Raw genomic sequence first — 18,443 nt, forward strand, 5'->3', positions numbered from 1 at the left:
ATGATGCCCCGCGAGCGAATTCATGAATGGAAGTAAAGCGACGCAACTGACGCAGGTAGGTCACGTGACCATGACAAAATGGCGGATGTAGTACGTCCGAATTCCATTCATACTTTTCACATTCATACTGTATAGAATGTACTTTTCTAACGGCCGAGTAGTATGTTTAAATTCAAATGCAGTACCTACTGAGTAGTAGGCGGTTTCGGACGCAGCCTTAAGTTTTTTTTCTATATTTATTTTATTACTTGTGCATTAAATGGTTAATGCTTCCAAACAGTTTGCTGCAATTAAAAATCGCCCATGTCTTGAGGTAGTATATAATGAGGCGATTTACAATTAATGTGTGATTTGATCGGATTAGAATCACAGGACTGATTTTTCTAATCCCCATAGACAAGAAAAAATAAAGTAGTGACTGCAGGTTGAAAGAAAATAGTGGAGTAAAAGTACCGATACATCACTAAAATGTACTCAAGGAAAAGTAAAAGTAAACATTTTTAAATCTACTTAGTAAATTACAATTCCTGAGAAAATCTACTTAATTACAGTCGCTTGAGTATTTGTTATTTGTTACTTTATCAAACTGAACGTAACACCCCATTAATTTCAGAATAAAATATTAACAAACTTAACAACTGTTTTTATATTATTAAAAATCTGTAATGCTGGGAAACATCTTTGACCTTGTTGGTCATAATCACATCTCTCTACACTTAGGCTTTTTTTCAATGGGCGCAGAGACCTTGTCAATAGCAAGTAATCCCCTCAACAGCCTGACTGACAGTTTGGAGCTTTGCTCTTTCAAAGAGAAAAGCTATCATGACCTGTGAGCCAGGTTAATTCTCCTGACTGCAAATACAGTGGCGCAGAAGCTCTATTACATCATCAGCCATATCCTTTTCAGAATGAATACATGAAATATAGCTGTTTTCATATTTCCAATTACTTTAATATTTGGTTAAACAAACATACAAATCAATGTTAGACAAGTATGGTAAGTTGGTGCTCCAATGTATCTATCCATAGAAAACTTTTTGGATGAAAAGATAGTACTGGACTGTGCCACCAGAGGGAGGCAAAGTAGCATACATTTACAAGAAAATGTTAAAACTGCCACAAGGAATGTTTGCCATTGTAAGGTTTTGCTTAGTTACCTGAAATATTTCACACTAATGACTGGTTGTCTTTCCTTGCAATGTCCCTGGGGTCAATATAATCTTATAAAAATTAACCACAGTATGTACAACAAAGAATAATGCAACATATTTTGCATTTTGGGAAGTCATGGTGGAAACGAGAACATGAAGTAAATAACATATTAAAGATAAATCACACATACACCTGAACTGTCAAGTTACTAATCCCTGAAGTCATTGTCTGGATCCGTTTTTGTCATTTCCACATTTAATTACTGCAAAATTTGTTTGACGTTATTATAATTCCATCCCCCAGTCCCCATTCGAAACATCTACCCTAAGCAAAACAACACCATTACCGCCTCTTTTAGTTTTGTTGGTATTCAGCTCACAAGTGTATTCCCGTGGTCCATTACCTAAGTCAGGAATGACTCTATGCAGCACAGTATTGTACGTGTCCATGCATGAGTGTGTGCATGAGTGTGCTTACGTGTGTGTAATGTGTCTGGTGCGGTGGTACCTCTTGATAGGCAAGCAGATGTTTTTGGGAGGCCAGCGCTGCCAGGTTGAGTCTGAAATGGTTCTTTAGAGACCATTACCCAGCTCCTCTGATGGCAGTCAAATAGCTATCATTACTACGCAGCCTGGGGAGGGAGCGCGATTGTCAGGAAGAGAGAGAGAGAGAGAGAGAAAAGGAGGGTGGTGGAAGGAGGAGGGGGGGAAAGCTTGAGTTTAAAAATGAACATTTCAGAGTTAACAGCCCCCCAGCTTTTTCTACCCTATTAACTGCAATGCTGCTATTCCCCTGCTCGGTTGGGAGCAATCCTGCCATCCCCACTACCACCAATATATGTAACACTCCTCTTTCTAGCTCTCCTTCTTCACTCTACCCGGCCTCTTCATCATCCCTTTCATTTTTATCCCGTCTCCCGCACTCCCCTCAACCTGTGATCTTTTCTTCCCCTTCTTCTCTGCTGCTCGTCGCCCTTTCTGCACCCCATACTCATTTTTTCCCACCCTCATCTCCTCAACTGTGAATTCTGCGCCCTTTGGTTTTGTAAACTTATATCCTGTCATTAAAACAACAATATTTTATTTCAGTGAAGATGTAACCATCCCTTTTTATGCACTTGGCTGAAATGAGGTATTGTTCGCATTGGAATCATTACAATTTACAAGAGAATCACTTTTATTTGTTTTCAATCTCGCATTAAGCTCTTCTGCTTATATTTTTCTCTCGCATAATTCACTTTGGATTAAGGCTATGTTTACACTTGGTGGGTCTGATTTGATTAAATGGATATCTGGTGCACTTGTTCTGTTAGCGGAGCTCGTTTGTGTGAATGCACCAAGAAAGCAGGCAGACAGCACTGAAAAGGTTTGCTTTCAAACAAACTCTAATGCAGTTTAATGTAAACCAGGGGTGCCCAAACTTTGACTAAGGGCTAAACTTGATTGAGGGCCGAGAGCTGAAGGTAAATATAGGCCTACCAAACTGCACTGTAAAAAAAAATGCAGGGTTCTACACAATTCATTCAGGTTGTCTCAAACCAAATCGAATTAGTTAACACATTTAAGTGTATTAAACATAAAGCAATTAAGTTGGCCCAAAAAAATAAAAAAAATTGTGTTTAAGTCATTTTGCATAAGTAAAAAGTAGCAAAATATTTTTTGTTAAGTGTTTATTATATTAAAGTAGCCATGGGTATTTTCTTAATTTATTTCATATTATTTATAATTAGATTTAATTATATTAGATAATGCAACAGAATTTTATTTTACATTTTAAAATGAACTTATTATGATAAAAACAGTATTTCTTTTTAAACAGAATATAAAAAATGCTGTGTGTTTCCTTCGGGTGCTCCGGTTTCCCCCATTGTTCAAAGACATGGGCTACAGGTGAATTGAATAAGCTAAATGGGCTGTAGTGAATGTGAGTTTGTGTAAGAGTATGTGGGTGTTTCCCGGTGTTGGGTTGCAGCTGAAAGGGCATCTGCTGCATAAACATGTGCTGGATAAGTTGGTGATTCATTCCACAGTGGCGAATGCTTGATAATAGGACTAAGGCGAAAAGAAAATGAATGAATGAATGAGATCAATGCCGAATACAGCTGCACCTGCCTCTGCTAATGTCCTCTGCATTGTCTTCTATCCATCAGAGACAGTGTATTTATTAAATCTGATTCATTTACATTTAGATGATACATTTAATTTCAGTTTGCTGTTTTGTAGCTAGTGACACATTGGGAAGCACGATCTCCATGCAAACATAAGGTCGCTGGTTCGAGCCCCGGCTGGATGTTCGAGTAGGTTTCCTCCGGGTGCTCCTATTTCCTCCACAGTCCAAAGACATGCGCTATAGGTGAATTTATTTCGCTAAATTAGCCTTAGTTTATGGGTGTGAAAAAGTATATATGGGTGTTTCCCAGTGTTGGGTTGCGGCTGGAAGGGTATCCACTGCATAAAACTTACAGTTGAAGTCAGAATTATTAGCCCCATTTGATTTTTTTTTATATATTTCCCAAATGATGTTTAACAGAGCAAGGATATTTTCACAGTATGTCTGATAATATTTTTTCTTCTGAAGAAAGTCTAATTTGTCTTATTTTTATTTTATTTTATTTTATTTAGTTCTTAAAATTATGTTTAGAAATGTGCTAAAAAAAAAAATCTTCTTTGCAATAAACAGAAATTGGGGAAAAAAAATAAACAAGGGGGCTAATACTTCTGACTTCAAGTTTATGCTGGATAAGTTGGGAGTGCATTCTACTGTGTTGACCCCAGATTACTAAAGAGACTAAGCTGAGGGAAAATGAATGAATGAATGTTTTGTAGCTCAACAATAAAACAAGCTACCAAAAAAAGCTACCTCTCTTTCAGGATTGGATGGACCAAACAAAAGGTTATCAAGGGCCAACTTTGGCCGGCGGGCCCTAGTATGGGCATCTTTGATGTAAACCAAAGACATCTTAACGAACCAAAAAACAGGACATAAAATGCAACCATAAAAAGATTAGATCTTCTTCAGTGTGTGACTGAGAAATCCCCGTCTCTGTTTTGTCTCCTTTAACCCATTTTAGAAGTTGTTCATGGATTCTCAACTGATATAAATACCATCAGATGTAGGCGCATACAATGAGAGCGTTCAGCTCAGCACACATCACTTTGGTTGTTCGGTTCTGTCACAAATTCTCTGTAATGTCTTTGTATGTCAAGGATCATCAGTCTTGGTGTGAATTCTAAGCGAATCAGAACTTACTGCACAATAACAATTTTTGGTGCAAACCAAGGGAAGCGAACTGCACGTGTGAACCATAGACAATTTAGCCTGAGTCATCTAAAAAAGATGGAGAACTTGAGAGCAAATGAGCAGATGCCACCAGAGCCTTACTGTACAGCTGTGGTAGCCATGTGGCTGTGAATGACCTCCTCGTCCACCATGCAGTAGCCAAATTGTATGTCTCCTGCATAATTCATGAGGGGTAAACTGAAAAAACGCCATCCATCTTCCATCAAATGCAACCCCTATTCTGACCTTTTTTTTTTTTTTTTACATTTTCTAATGAACTTGTTATAATTAAAACATAATTCCTTTTTTAACAAAATGGAGATCAATGCCGAACACACTAGTAAAGCTGCACCTGCCTCAGCTAATGTCTTCTGCATTGTTTTCTATCCATCAGTGACTGTATTTATTAAATCTGATTCATTTACATTTAGTTGAAAGATTTAATTTCAGTTTGCTGTTTTGTAGCTCATCCATAAAACAAACTACCAAAAAAAAGCTACCTCTCCTCTAAGACTGGATAGGGGGCAAAAGAAAAGGTTATCAAGGGCCAGATTTGGCTAGCAGGCCCTAGTTTGGGCATCTCTGATGTAAACCAAAGGCATCTAAACAAATCAAAAACAGGACATAAAATGCAACCATAAAAAGATTACATCTTCTTCATTGTGTGTGACGGAGAAATCCCCGTCTCTGTTTTGTCTCCTTTTACCCATTTTAGATGTCTTTCATGGATTCTCAACTGATATAAATACCATCAGATCTAGGCACATACAATGAGAGCGTTCAGCTCAGCACATATCAGGTTGTTCGGTTCTGTCACAAATTCTCTGTAATGTCTTTGTACACCTAGAATCAGTCTTAGTGTGAATTCTAAGCAAATCAGAACTTAATGCAAACCAAGGGAAGCAAACTGCACATGTGAACCATAGAAAATTTAGCCTGAGTCATCTGAAAGATGAAAAGTTTGAGAGCAAATCAGCAGATGCCACCAGAGCTTTACTGTACAGCTGTGATAGCCATGCGGGTGTGGGTGACCTCCTCGTCCACCATGGAGTAGCTAAATTGTATGTCCGCTGCATAATTCATGAGGGGTAAACTGAAAAAGCGCCTTCCATCGACTTCAGCTCTTACTCTAACCTCTAGGTGTCACTATTGCTATGCACGTTGACTGATAGGGCTGACCAAAGTCCCTTCTTAAGAAAATAAGAGATTAATGCTCGGTTTGTCAGACCTGGTGCCTCTGTGACTGTGAGCATGATGGGATTATACTCACTTGACTATTTTTAATCTTTGTTTTACAGCCTCCCTCTGCAAACGGGACCTTCCAGTCAAAGAAAGGTGTGAAACAGAAGTCAAGCAGTTGATCAACAATTAAAGGCTCACTAAGTTTTATATGTAAAGAATTTAAAAAAGCAACTTTGGGAAATGACATTAAAAAGACATGCAGCAACCTAAGAAGACTTCAGTCATATCACTCATCCACATTGTGTTTGTTGCTTCATAATGGCTGCCACCACCATACTGCGTCACAGCTACTAATGTTACTGTGTTTACTCAAAATAGTGCTTTCATCCACTTTATTAAACATAAGCATTAAAACACACAACAAAACAATGAAGCATGAATTGCAAGTGAACTACATGCATCCAGGCCAATAGGGGTCACTATAAAACATTTAAACAACGTAGACAATTAGGTAAAATGTTTAATTTTAGTTTACAATGTTAAATAAGCAAACGACAGAGCCCACCTTTAAAACTCATCACTGTAGGCTACACAATTTTATCCGCTTTTTGGAATGAGCGGTCATTTTCCCACGACTCTGCTGAATTTATAGTCAAAACGCGAGGGAGGTTTGGCGCTAAACATTACCCTCAACAATTTGGTCTGTTGCCTTATTATTACAACCTAGAATAGACCTATGCTTCCCCCTCAATAGTGAGGTATTTTTAGATCTCACATCCGTCTATTCAATCAGACAGTTTATTTAAGAACATTTCATTTTGCGCGTGGGCTAATCGACACATCCGTATCAACAGGACCCATGTAAATTTCATCCTAATGTAATCAAGCTAATGGTTTATGGCCTAATGGATGCAGATTATAAAAGGAGGATGGATGTTTTATATACAATTTGCACCTAAACTTCGGGCCATTTATTTTGCTGACAAGAAAATGCTTCCCAAAAAGGGACTTGGATGAGGAATGCTTCATGAGGTAGTCACAGCGAAAACGTGTGGCAGGAATGAGTTAACAACGGAGATGAATAAAGAACTGTATGAAACTGCCAGCCAATCCGCGTTGAGATTAACACTTCGGACGGAGATGATTGGCTAGAGCGGATTGAATGCATGTTCGTTGATAAGTACAAGATTTTTGACCCACGTGGGTCGTGTTTCTATCACGGCGCAGCCATTGGCTGAAAGGACTTCGCGAGGCCCCTCCCTCGCTCGCTTATTGGCGCAGCTCTCCTCGTCCTCTCTTGTTCTCAGTCTGCGGAAATACCCCTGTGCGAGTTGGGAATCAGCGCGAGCGCCTTCGGCTCGTCGCTTCGCATCTATCAGAGAGCGCGTGAAACTAACACGGTTCTGACATTTGCTGCTGCACCTCTTAACAACCTTAATATGATTTCCTTTAAAAACATGATTATTAGATATGATATTTAACTCTATCTTTTCCGCCTCAGCCTGTCTGGAAACACAACACCATCCGTGTAGCCCGGGGTGTTTTATTTCATCCTCTGCTTGTGCTGCAAGGAATTACTGGAGTCAGATTCTGTTTCTCTCAAGCGTCCCGTTCATTCTCGGCCAGTTACAGGTTTTTGCTGGCGATATACAAATTAGATGGGACATTACAGATGAATGCATCAAATAGACGTGCGTCTGCAAATGCACGCTGTCCATGTAAAGCAGCCTGATCAGATCACAAGCAGAAAAGTGCACAAGTGTGTTTACGCATGGTTACTTCATGCATTTTTTTTACTGATTGCACAGCCAATGTAAACGATGCATTTGAGAGTGATGGCAGTCTGTTCGGTGATCAATCTGAAACACAAATCAGCCAAGTGTAAATGCATCAAGCTCAGACAAAGAGGGTCAATTATAATACCTGGAGATATTCTCATGCATCTCAATGGCACTTGCTCGGCTGTCATCCTCGATTCTCATTGGCTATGGCTGAAAATTGCTTACGGCTTGAGTATGTACTTTTTCTGATTACTTCTGAAGTCTGGATGCATGCAGTATGAAGATGATCTGGATCTGCATTTTCCATGTTGTGTTATATCACATGATCTACGAGAGCCAGTTATGTCACTTCACTGCCATTCACAAATCCTCTGCTGTGGCCTCATGGCGTCCATTATATGCACCGAAAATAATAAGTCATTCAGATTTTATGACCTCAAACACAATTTTGAAGCATTTTGTTATTTCCTACAAAACAGACGGGTGGTATGTGAGTTTGGGAGCAGCCATGGTAGAACTTGTACACAGCCAATCACCTAAACTGGCCATATAAACTAATGAATACAAAGCGGCTGGAAAACTATCAAGGCAACACTGATTGATTGGTTGATGACACTGTTCAAAAGCAACAAAGAAAATGCAATTCACTATATTTTACCATTAAAATTATCATTTTAAAAAGGTATTACTGGTTTCATTTAATCAAATGTATCCTAATGCGTTGTTAATGCTTTCATTTGAATAAGAGTAAATGCTAAGAACTGAATACACGAAACACATAGACAGAGATCTTTGAAAGCAGGTCTGGTGCAGTTTAACTAAAATATGAAAACAAAAGAGACATCTACACTAAAACAGGACATGAGGTCAAAAGATGTACCCATAAAAGGGAAAGAATGCTCAGGCATACCTGCTTTTTCTGCTCATATGATGTGTTTGGTCCGGATCATAAAAGAAAATTATACATTTAGTGCTGGTTTGCTTAGTGTTCACACACACAAAAACAGGTTTATAATGTGTATATTTGCAGAGGAACTTAAAGAATGATCACATGACAACATGCGACAGGAATCTCTGCCACTGTTTTGTCTCCTTTGCACATTTTATAAGCTCTTAAACACGATTTTCAACTGATTCTTCTAAGGAATCTTTATTTAATTATCAAAAAGATAGTGAGAACACTAAGCAAACCACAACTATACCATTTTCTTTTTTGGTCTAGCAAACTAAAAGAACAAAACTAAACCCTCCTGGACTTATTTGCCATGTTAATTTTGGAAAGATGTAAACAGGTTTTCCTTTGCACCTTAGCATTAAAGTGTAACTGACAATCTAGTTTACTTATGGTGATGGTGAAACACATGGCCAAATGTCCAGTGGCTATGTTTGCTGTGAGGATCATGCTCTTTTCTTACTAGTGTCCACTGAGTATCTGTCTTTCCATCATGTCCATCAAGTGTTAAGAGAACTTGATTATATCTCTGTCACAATTGTTTCTTCTTAAACTTCTGGTGAATGGTTAATGTATACGGTTCCTTTTACAGAATCAATGTTGTAATGTTAATAAAATACAATCCATTAAATAGACTTCGGCCATCATTTAGTTGTTTAAGGGTAAAACAAGATGAAACGCCGTTTACACTCATGCGCCCGTCAGGATCAGCGGGCTGGCGCAGAAACTCTATTGAATATACTGGGGTAAAATAAATGATCATATTTTAAAGACAAGGGCGGAAAATGTAATTGAATGCAGTGCTTCTTGTACATTCTGAGACCCACTTTATATCGTATATCTATCAGGCAGTGAATTGATTTTTAAAGAAAACAGACCTTAAACGCAATGATTTTGTAACCACATACAGTTCACTAGAACCGTTTGACCCAAGTTACTGATAAAAATATAAAGTCCTTCTCCATACTTTTGCATTTACCCTATTTACATATCATCCACAACTCATTTCTCAATTTAACCACTTTCCCAGCTAATATGCAATGGCAAACAGCATGTGAGTATTTTTACTTAACTACTTGAGTACATTATTAGGTATCTGTACTTAATCAGAGTACATTGTAAACAAAATTACAACAAAAGTCAAAACAACAAAAATGTTACAGTTGCCTTAACATATTTGAATAAGTTGATCAGGTTTCAAGTATTTTTTTTAAAGTTATACAAAGTTTGACTTAATATTTTGCAACATGGGCTCATTCTGAAAATGTAGCCCTATATACATTATTGGAGATCCTAAATTATTTAGCCAGAAGTACGTATGGCTGCTGTTCAATTTTTAGCTTTCCAGCTGACCGCTTACCTCCATATTTCCTGCCGTTAGCAGTTTGTCCAGTAGTTCGCCATGTGTGTCAGTGGACTTGAGATGCAGAGAGGAGTTGACCATGACAGCAGGGTTCGAGTCCAGCGAAGAACGATTCCAGAAAGTGAGTAAGACAAAAGCAGAAGCCAAACATAAATATAAACAAGTAAATAACAGGGTGAGAATGTGGTAAAATCTGAAAACATGGCAAAAAACAGGAAGATTTTCTTTTTCTGAATTGCTTTTAAAACTGTCAGTTGGGTTTAGGGAAGTGGGAGAGTGCGGGTAATTGGTGCTTTTGAAAACACTATTGGTTGGGTTTAGGTAGGGAGTAGGGTGGGTCAGTCAATCAGTCAGTCAGTTCGACAACGGCCTCTAGTAGATTTACAAGAACAACAAGCTCGAATGGCACTTGCAAGAGTTTTAAGATCTCAAAAAGCGTACACAGCGGCCTCTGGTGGATTCGCGAAAGTATCAGTGATAATAAAATTCTATTTAATTTTCTTGCAAATCAAAAAAATTAGCAATAAGTATTTTTCACTTTTAAAACTGTCCACAAAAACTGACAATCACGTGCCTAAATCCATAACATTGAAAACCAGTACTTAATAGCAAGTTCCTTTAGGGCAAGTCATTTCACTCTGCATCTATCTTTGAAACACCTCTCTGGCCTTTGCTGTTTGAATGCAGAAACATCATATTCTTCAAATCTGCTTGCCAAGCTTATGATTGAATATCATATTAGGAATCACTAATAAAATTAAACAACTGTCCCTTTAGTTTCATTTCAAAAGGTCGAAATCGACTATAGTCAGTCTATAGAGATCACGATAATTGGCTCTTGTACTAAAAGGAGGGCTTTATTCGCCATATAGTGATCGATGATTGGCTTCTGTACTAGGAGGAGGGCTTTATTCGCCATGTAGAGATCGATGATTGGCTTCTGTACTAGGGGGAGGGCTTTATTCGCCATGTAGAGATCGAGAATTGGCTCCTGTACAGGAGGGACTTTATTCACCATATTGACCGTTACAATTTTCCATATTCAAAAAGATACGAGTGAAATTCTATAGTCTTTGTTAATATAAGGGATTGTCCAAAAATGAAAAACATTACTCAGTTTTTTCTCCCTCGAGCGGTTCCATACATCTCTTAGTTTCTCCTTTACGCTGAACACAAAAGATATGTTAAAAAATGTTAGACACCATTAACCATTGACTTCCATAGTAGAAAAAACAAATGCCATGCAAGTCAATGGTTACCAGCTTTCAGCATTTTTCAAAAAGATCTTCCTTTGTGAAGCATTCGTGACAAGGGACAGTAAATGATGACAGAATGTTCAGTTTTGTGTGAACTACCCCTTTAATAATTTTACTTGTGTGGTATTTTATTAGGACATCAGTACTTTAATTCACATGAATGCATGTAAAATGAGATATTTTTACGATTCATCATAGTCAAACGTCCCAAGTCATATTCATTTTCACTCAGACGCTTGATCCTGTGGTGAGAATGCATGCACATTGGTGTAATTTACATTTAAACACATCCATTAAGAGATGCACATGACTTAAGATGCTTGGCCTGCCTCATTCTGACTACCACACACACACACACACATAAACACATACACAGTCTTTGCCCATGCATTATCCATATCCTGGCTCAGACACTCTCATCGCGCACACACACACACACACACTCCCAGATGCTGCCCTGCTGTGATGCCTGAAGCTAAGCAAGCCAGCAAGATTAATAACGACCCCTGCCTCCCGAAAGGCAGGGCAAAAAATACACTGTTTGCAGAGGGTCGAGGAGGAGAGCGAGAGAGAGAACCAGAGAGAGAGAGACTCTTTTTGTTGGCAGGTTAGTGCCATTCACTACCTCTAACACTCACAGACCCTCCCCCTGGGGCCGCCGACATGGATTAATGTGTTTAGTACAATTATTTCATTTATTACTGTCTGGGGCTTTTTTTTCAGATAAGAACATTTTTCAGGTTGCTAACCATTATTACCTCTAGGACTTGCCAAAGCGCAGGGGCTCGCGGTCAGAAGCTCCTCTCTTTTGTTAATGCTTCTGCTAGCATCTGTTTCACAGCTTCGCTACAAGATTGAGAGCAACAGAGCTCCATCTTTCTCTTTTTTTCGCAGTAATTATTTTCACTATTCACATTACTCCAGTTTCCGCGCTTGGTAAATGTTGTATGTAATTCTTGGGACGTTCTGTTTTGTCTGACAAACTCGTTGCGTGCTTCTTCCTCTTTTCCTTGGCATTGGGAGTGTAGATTATGGTTATGTGGAGCAGCTGTATTACTGCAGGATCCTCAGCAGGTAGTCCTATAGTGCTCACCGAACGCCTGCCACTCTGAATGATGATACCTGCTTCAGAGGGTGGCACAGTGCTTAATCTATCACCCTATCTAGTCTGCGCTAGCAAATGTTCTTCTCCTCCTACCGGGCCTGTTTGTGTGGGTTTTCTGCCTCAAACCATTTCCGCTATTTGGCCCTTGTTCTGCTTATTGTACACTGGAAATTTAAGTGCCCTTAATATTAGTTTAAATTTATTCAAGCGAAAAGTTCACGATCCAAATCTGACAGTGAAATCAAACGTCTGCGGAGGTCTCTGGCCTCTACCCTTCCCCCTTCATTAACATTTTCTCTTCATCTTGGTTTCTACACTGTAAAAAATGCACATTCATGTTGTCCCAACGCAAATCGATGAAGTTACCGTAGCAAATTTAAGTGATTTCAACATAAAACATTTAAGTTGTCGCAAAAAAAATTCTAAAGAACTGTTAATTCAGCTCATTTTATATGAGAAGTTTGAACAAGCAACAAACTCATTTTCTGAATGCATTAAACAGGGGGTTTCAAACTATTTTGGTGCTTGTTTTGATAACCGTTTTACAAAAATACAGAGAGCCTTTACAGTTGTATCTCAGTGTGACATAAAAAGAATTATGGCATAATTGGTCATCGTTTGGAAGCCAAAGCAAATACTGTATTCATATTAATGTGATCGTTCACCCAAAATGCTCTCATCATTTACTCGCACTCAAGTTCTAAACTTTTATGAGGCCCTTTCTTCTGTTCAACACAAAAACAAGATATTCTGAAGAATTTTGGAAAACAGCAGCTATTGACATCCTTATTAGGAACAAAAAATACTCTGCACTGCTCAACATTCTTCAGTATATATTCCTTTGTGTTTGACAGAAGAAATAAATTGAAATGAGTGGATTATTGGTAAATGACAGAATTGTAATTTATACTATTAAACTATTCCTTCACAAAAATGTCTGAAGAGATCAAGATTACAGTGTAAGTTTTCTACTCACTGTATGAGTAATGTTACATTTATTCACCTCAAAAAATATATATGCTTCTTAAGTCGTGACGTATTAGTGACATGAAATACTGCATCACAGACACCAACACTTTAACAATTTATTTAAAAAATTTATCACTTTTTAGCCATTGGATATTAGGCATGGATAATTATATATTGCGATTGTGATTTTCAAAAGTATTACATCATTTTGTTAACGTTTATTATTACCATTTGTTGAGTCTCCCCATACAGTTTTTATATAACGCTTGGACCTGAAAGCCACTTCGCGTGGCGTCACACTTATAAAGCGGACAGGGCTTTCAATAGAATACAATAAATTTGATACTTTGATGATTTTAGAAAACATAAAATAGTAATATGAGTAAAAAATAAAAAAAATTAAATGGCAAATGTGAAAAAAAACAATGGTTTTCATCTTGTAAAAAGGGCAAACACTCACATAAAAAATATATTTTTTAATATGTTCAATCAACTTTAATTTTTAAAAACCAATGAGTTAATAAATTAATTCCTTTATGTGTTCCCTACACAAATTGTGTGGAACAGCTTTTATTTTTATTCCTGAGTAAAATAATTATGATATAACATGATTTTAGAAGGGAAACATAAAATATGGAAACAGCATTTGCCATGTGTAGAAAAAAGTCAAAAACATCAAAATTTGTTAGATCTGATCTTTTTTTCAACATTTTAAATAAAAATATTTTAATGTTATATTTTTTAAGGTGGTCTACAGGGATGAAGAACGGTCTTTAAGAAGAATTTTTTAACAATGGTCTACACGGTGGCTCAGTGGTTAGCACTGCTGCCTCACAGCAAGAAGGCTGCCGGTTCAAGTCCTCGCTGTGTCAGCTGGCATTTCTGTGTGGAGTTTGCATGTTCTCCCCGTGTTCGAGTGGGTTTCCTCCTTGTGCTCCAATTTCCCCCACAGTCCAAAGACATGCGCTATAGGAGAACTGAACAAGCTAAATGAATGAGAATGAGTGTATGGGTGTTTCCCAGTACTCGGTTGCAGCTGGAAGGACATCCGCTGTGTAAAACATATGCCGGAATATTTGGCGGTTCATTTTGCTGTGGGGACCCCTGATGAATAAGAGACCAAGTCGAAGAAAAACGAATTAATGAATAACAAATGTTATCACATGGCATTAACTAATAAAAACTTATTTTACTATAAAGTGTTCTGAACACTGATTATAACATGTTTTAAACCAGAACGTATCATGAGGTTTCTCACAACATCCTTTTAATGTACAAAACAGAGAAGAGAATGAGTGTAATGCAGGATTAACTTTGAACGGTGATGGTGATTATGGGTAAAACTGCTCCTCCCAATAAGTCAATGACATCAACGCCACTACACATGAGACTCGACCTGCTATGACGGTTTTTACCACCCTTTCCTCCAGTCCTGAGGGGTGAAGAGGGCACATGCTAGTCTGGGGTCAGAACCTCACATCTCATCAATGCATGTGGGGTCGTCTGAGGGTGCGTGTGTGCGTTAAGAGAGGGGGACTTGAGTGATGATGGGATGAGTCTTCGTCCTGTAGCCCTGTTCGCTGGACTGTGGCCGTCTTTCTCTGGCGTTGATTGAACAGGGGGTCACTGATAATGAAAGACACACACCGCCGCCATCTATCTCTCGTGTTGTTTTGAAGAACCCCCCGAACGATTTGTCACGATCGCCCTTCCCCCCATTCTCTCCATCTCTATCTCTCCATCTCTTGTCCTCCCCATCCTTTTCATTAATCACCCCGAAAAAAAAAAGCCCCATCATATAACATTAGCCGCTGAGAGGTCATTCTGGGCCTGTAGGAACAGTTCCACTCCTGTGCCAGGGGTATCATGGTCACTGGCACACTGTAGCATAATCCCCGCGCTATAATTAGAGTTCTTGTTTTCATGCTCGAACAATAAAAACTGCTTACCCAGATGGCAGGAAGTCATGGCTTTTGCTCTGAATGAGGAAAACGGATTGCAGAACACGAAAAACAGGTATTTCCCAACAATGGAAACAATGACATGACACTCTTTCGCCATCCTCCCCGCATGATTAATCTTCTTTTGCAACACGCATTGCAAGAGCTGACTTGCTCAGAATGTAGCAGGACTTCCAGTGGTGTCCTGTTGATAACACAGCAAAATTTGAGGAAACTTCTGGTTTCGGGAGCCAAGATGAGATCAATCGACAGCGCTCATGATCTAAATTAATTAACTTTTTCTTATGAACAAATAAACAAAAAACAAATTATATAAATATGGGTTATCTTGAGGCACTTGTAATGCAAGATCTACTTATTGTTTTTAAAGTCCATCATAGTATTATAGTAATATTACTTTTCCAAGTAATGAGTAAAGTAACGTATCACTTCTAAAAATAAGTAATAATAATCGAGTTACTTTTGTGAAAATGTAACAAGTTACTTTGTAATTTAATTAATTAGTTTTTAAAAACTAAAATGCTAAATTAAAATTAAAGTAGTCACAATAGCTGTTTCCATCCACCTATTTAAAAAAAAACTGTTACGCCAAATGTACATACATTTTAAAAATGCACATAAAAACATATGCCTATAGCTGAGTAGGATGAACTTTTTATTCATGAGAAAAGATGCACAATAACTACGATGGAAACACTTTTACCGAACAAATTCTAGTATGTGTATTAAAATAGGTAATGTGATTTTGTTATAAGAGAATGATATGAACCTAATCCAGAATGAATGAATGAACCTTATCCAGCACATGTTTTACACAGCGAATGCCCTTCCAGCTGCAACCCATATCTGGGAAACATCCATACACACTCATACACTACAGACAATTTAGCCTACCCAATTATTACCGTATGTTTTTGGACTTGTGGGGGAAACTAGAGCACCCGGAGGAAACCCACGCGAACGCAGGGAGAACGTGCAAACTCCTCACAGAAACACCAACTGACCCAGTCGAGGCTCGAACAAGCGACCTTCATGATTTGATTGTAACTGCAGATCAATGATGCGAAATAGCCTACTGTTATGTCTTCAATTATATATATATATATATATATATATATATATATATATATATATATATATATATATATATATAAACACATAGAGACCCTTACAGTCTCCGATATGTTACCAATTACACAAAAACTACACACAACATACATTTAGCCCTTATTTAGGTTCAAAAACAACCCGCAACATACAGTATAGCCCAGTCAGTGCAAACCTCTTATCTGTATCTTTAATCTTCGCCAGCACATGTAGCCTCTGTTAAAAAGTAATTCTGTCATTCTCAGTTCACAATAGTCCAAAAGGCGATGATAATAGTTAATCATGGCAGTTTGTTCATGTTTGCTGAAAGAATCATTTGTTCTTTTGTTTTTCCCGGCTTCTCCTTTGTTTTTTCGCGCATCACTCTCGCATCTGTCAATTTCTGAAAGGATCAGATGTCAGAAGCACTTCAACAATCATGCGCACGTTATTATCATCAGCTCAAGAAGTTTGTTATTATTTCAAATATAGATGCACAAGGGAGAAAGCGAAACAGCTCGCTCTTTAGACAGCCTTGTAAAAAAAACTAAGGGGCACAGGGTAGAATCTGCTCTTCTTTTTGGCTTTGTGGCCGTTCATCTAGACGAAGACAAGGTTTGTTTGAGCTTGGGTCGATCATGGCTCATTATTATATGTATATATTATTACGATGTAATGTCTTGGCTGTGTATTTAAAACATGGCGGGGTTTTTTTGTTCTAGCTTGTCCGAAAGGGAGGGACATATCTCTGTAAACCAATAGCATTCAGTTGCGTGTCTAGATGCGGCCTTTTGGTACCCTTTTCCTGTGCTAGGTCCCCTTTGCAAAGGGTACCCAAAAATGGTACGGTGCGGTACGGTACGCTTTCAGGGTACCTTTTGACAGTAGAAACGGCCATAAAAGCATAATTTATTTATTATTTTATTTAACCTGAAACTTTATTTTTTCTAAACAGCTTATATTTAGCTTGAAATCCTCTAAATTGAATATATAATATATGGCCTTGATCTTTAAAGTTTTTACCACTTATTTTAGGTAATGAACATCACGTGAAAGTAAATTTTGTTATGTTTAACAAAATTTTAACATTTTGTTAAACATAAAATCATTGATTTCTTTTATAGGTAAATCTTCTGTGTTTCCTACAAAAAGTTAATGTTACTAAAAGTTTTTGGCTACCAACAATTTTCAGATGTATTTCTTTTTTATTTAACAAAGATTTTTATCGAACCATAAATCACTCTTAGTTTTAGTTAGACCCAGACGGAATTTATGGATGTTTTTTGCTATTTCTGCGGGGAATTTTGGTAAAAATCTGTGGATTTCTGCAGAATTTTTTTAAGAGTATCATAACTAAAACCTAAATATGTGAAATAAAAAATAATATCTTTTAAACTTTTATTTAATGTTTAAAATACAAATCCAGTTAAATTATTTAATTTATTCGGTAAACAAAGCAAACCTCCCATATAATATCAAAAGACAGAAAATATTACTTTACATACTGCATTGTACATAAATCAGATGAACAATTTCATTTTAGTCAATAATATTACTGTAATTAATTTAAAAACGGAATATAGATTTACACACATTTACTCAAGTAAATAAACAGACTTAATGATGGGCTAAAAATCTGCTGAATTCTGCGTACTCAGATTCCTCTGTGGGCCTAGTTATAAGTTAAAATAACCACACAACTTTCGTCTTTTTGTTTGCTTTTTAGGGGGTAAAATATTTCATGTTTTATGTTGAACTGAGTGTTTTGCTATATGCTGTCAAACTTTAATAATTAAGTTTAATGAGCTTAACTTGTATTGAATGTATGTGCTTGAAATAAACCCAAGATTCTATTTTATTTTTTAAGAAATTTCAGTACAAATCCAGACTGTTTTGTCTGAAGGTATAAACGGTATCACACTTAAGCTGTCAATTTTTGTTGTTTTTTCAAAGAAAATAACTTTGAGAGACGTCAAAACAATTTTTTCTCTGGAAATCAACATTGTCACATACTGTATGCTGTCAACTCAACTGAACCTGAAACATTCCTAAATATAACCTGAAGCAAAACGTAATGTTTGCTGTTTATCAAACTATAAGCTGAAACTACTTCTGTGCTAACATTATATATTATAATCTGTCAGATTTACTCAAAATAGCCATCTTTTTAAATTATGTACAAGTCACAACTATTTGTTTAACTTATTTATTTAATTTTATATCTGATAGTCATATTGATTGAGCTCATCTCATACTAAACCCGTATAAAAAAGGATGCTTGTTGAATCACATCTGTGCTCCCTGATTTTTTTACATTTCCAGATTGTTAAAGTGTTTCCTAATCCATATAACAGGAT

At 37.3% G+C, this 18,443-nt stretch overlaps 2 long non-coding RNA genes across 3 annotated transcripts in view; one reads left to right on the forward strand and one right to left on the reverse strand.

Annotated features, from left to right (window-relative positions):
• LOC103911938 (uncharacterized) overlaps window positions 1–8,079 on the forward strand; it is a 31,673-nt gene extending 23,594 nt beyond the window's left edge. For both annotated transcript variants that reach the window (XR_015504364.1, XR_015504365.1), the window contains one exon: window positions 5,730–8,079. This is a non-coding gene — a long non-coding RNA (uncharacterized LOC103911938). The remainder of the gene's footprint in view (window positions 1–5,729) is intronic.
• Window positions 8,080–9,704: 1,625 nt separating this feature from the next.
• The window catches only part of LOC147834517 (uncharacterized), an 83,852-nt gene continuing 75,113 nt past the window's right edge, over window positions 9,705–18,443 (reverse strand). Inside the window, exon 5 of the long non-coding RNA XR_015504357.1 lies at window positions 9,705–9,763. This is a non-coding gene — a long non-coding RNA (uncharacterized LOC147834517). The remainder of the gene's footprint in view (window positions 9,764–18,443) is intronic.

This window comes from Danio rerio, chromosome 12 (genome assembly GCF_052040795.2).
Source record: "Danio rerio strain M-AB ecotype USA chromosome 12, GRCz13ab, whole genome shotgun sequence".
NCBI lineage: Eukaryota > Metazoa > Chordata > Actinopteri > Cypriniformes > Danionidae > Danio > Danio rerio.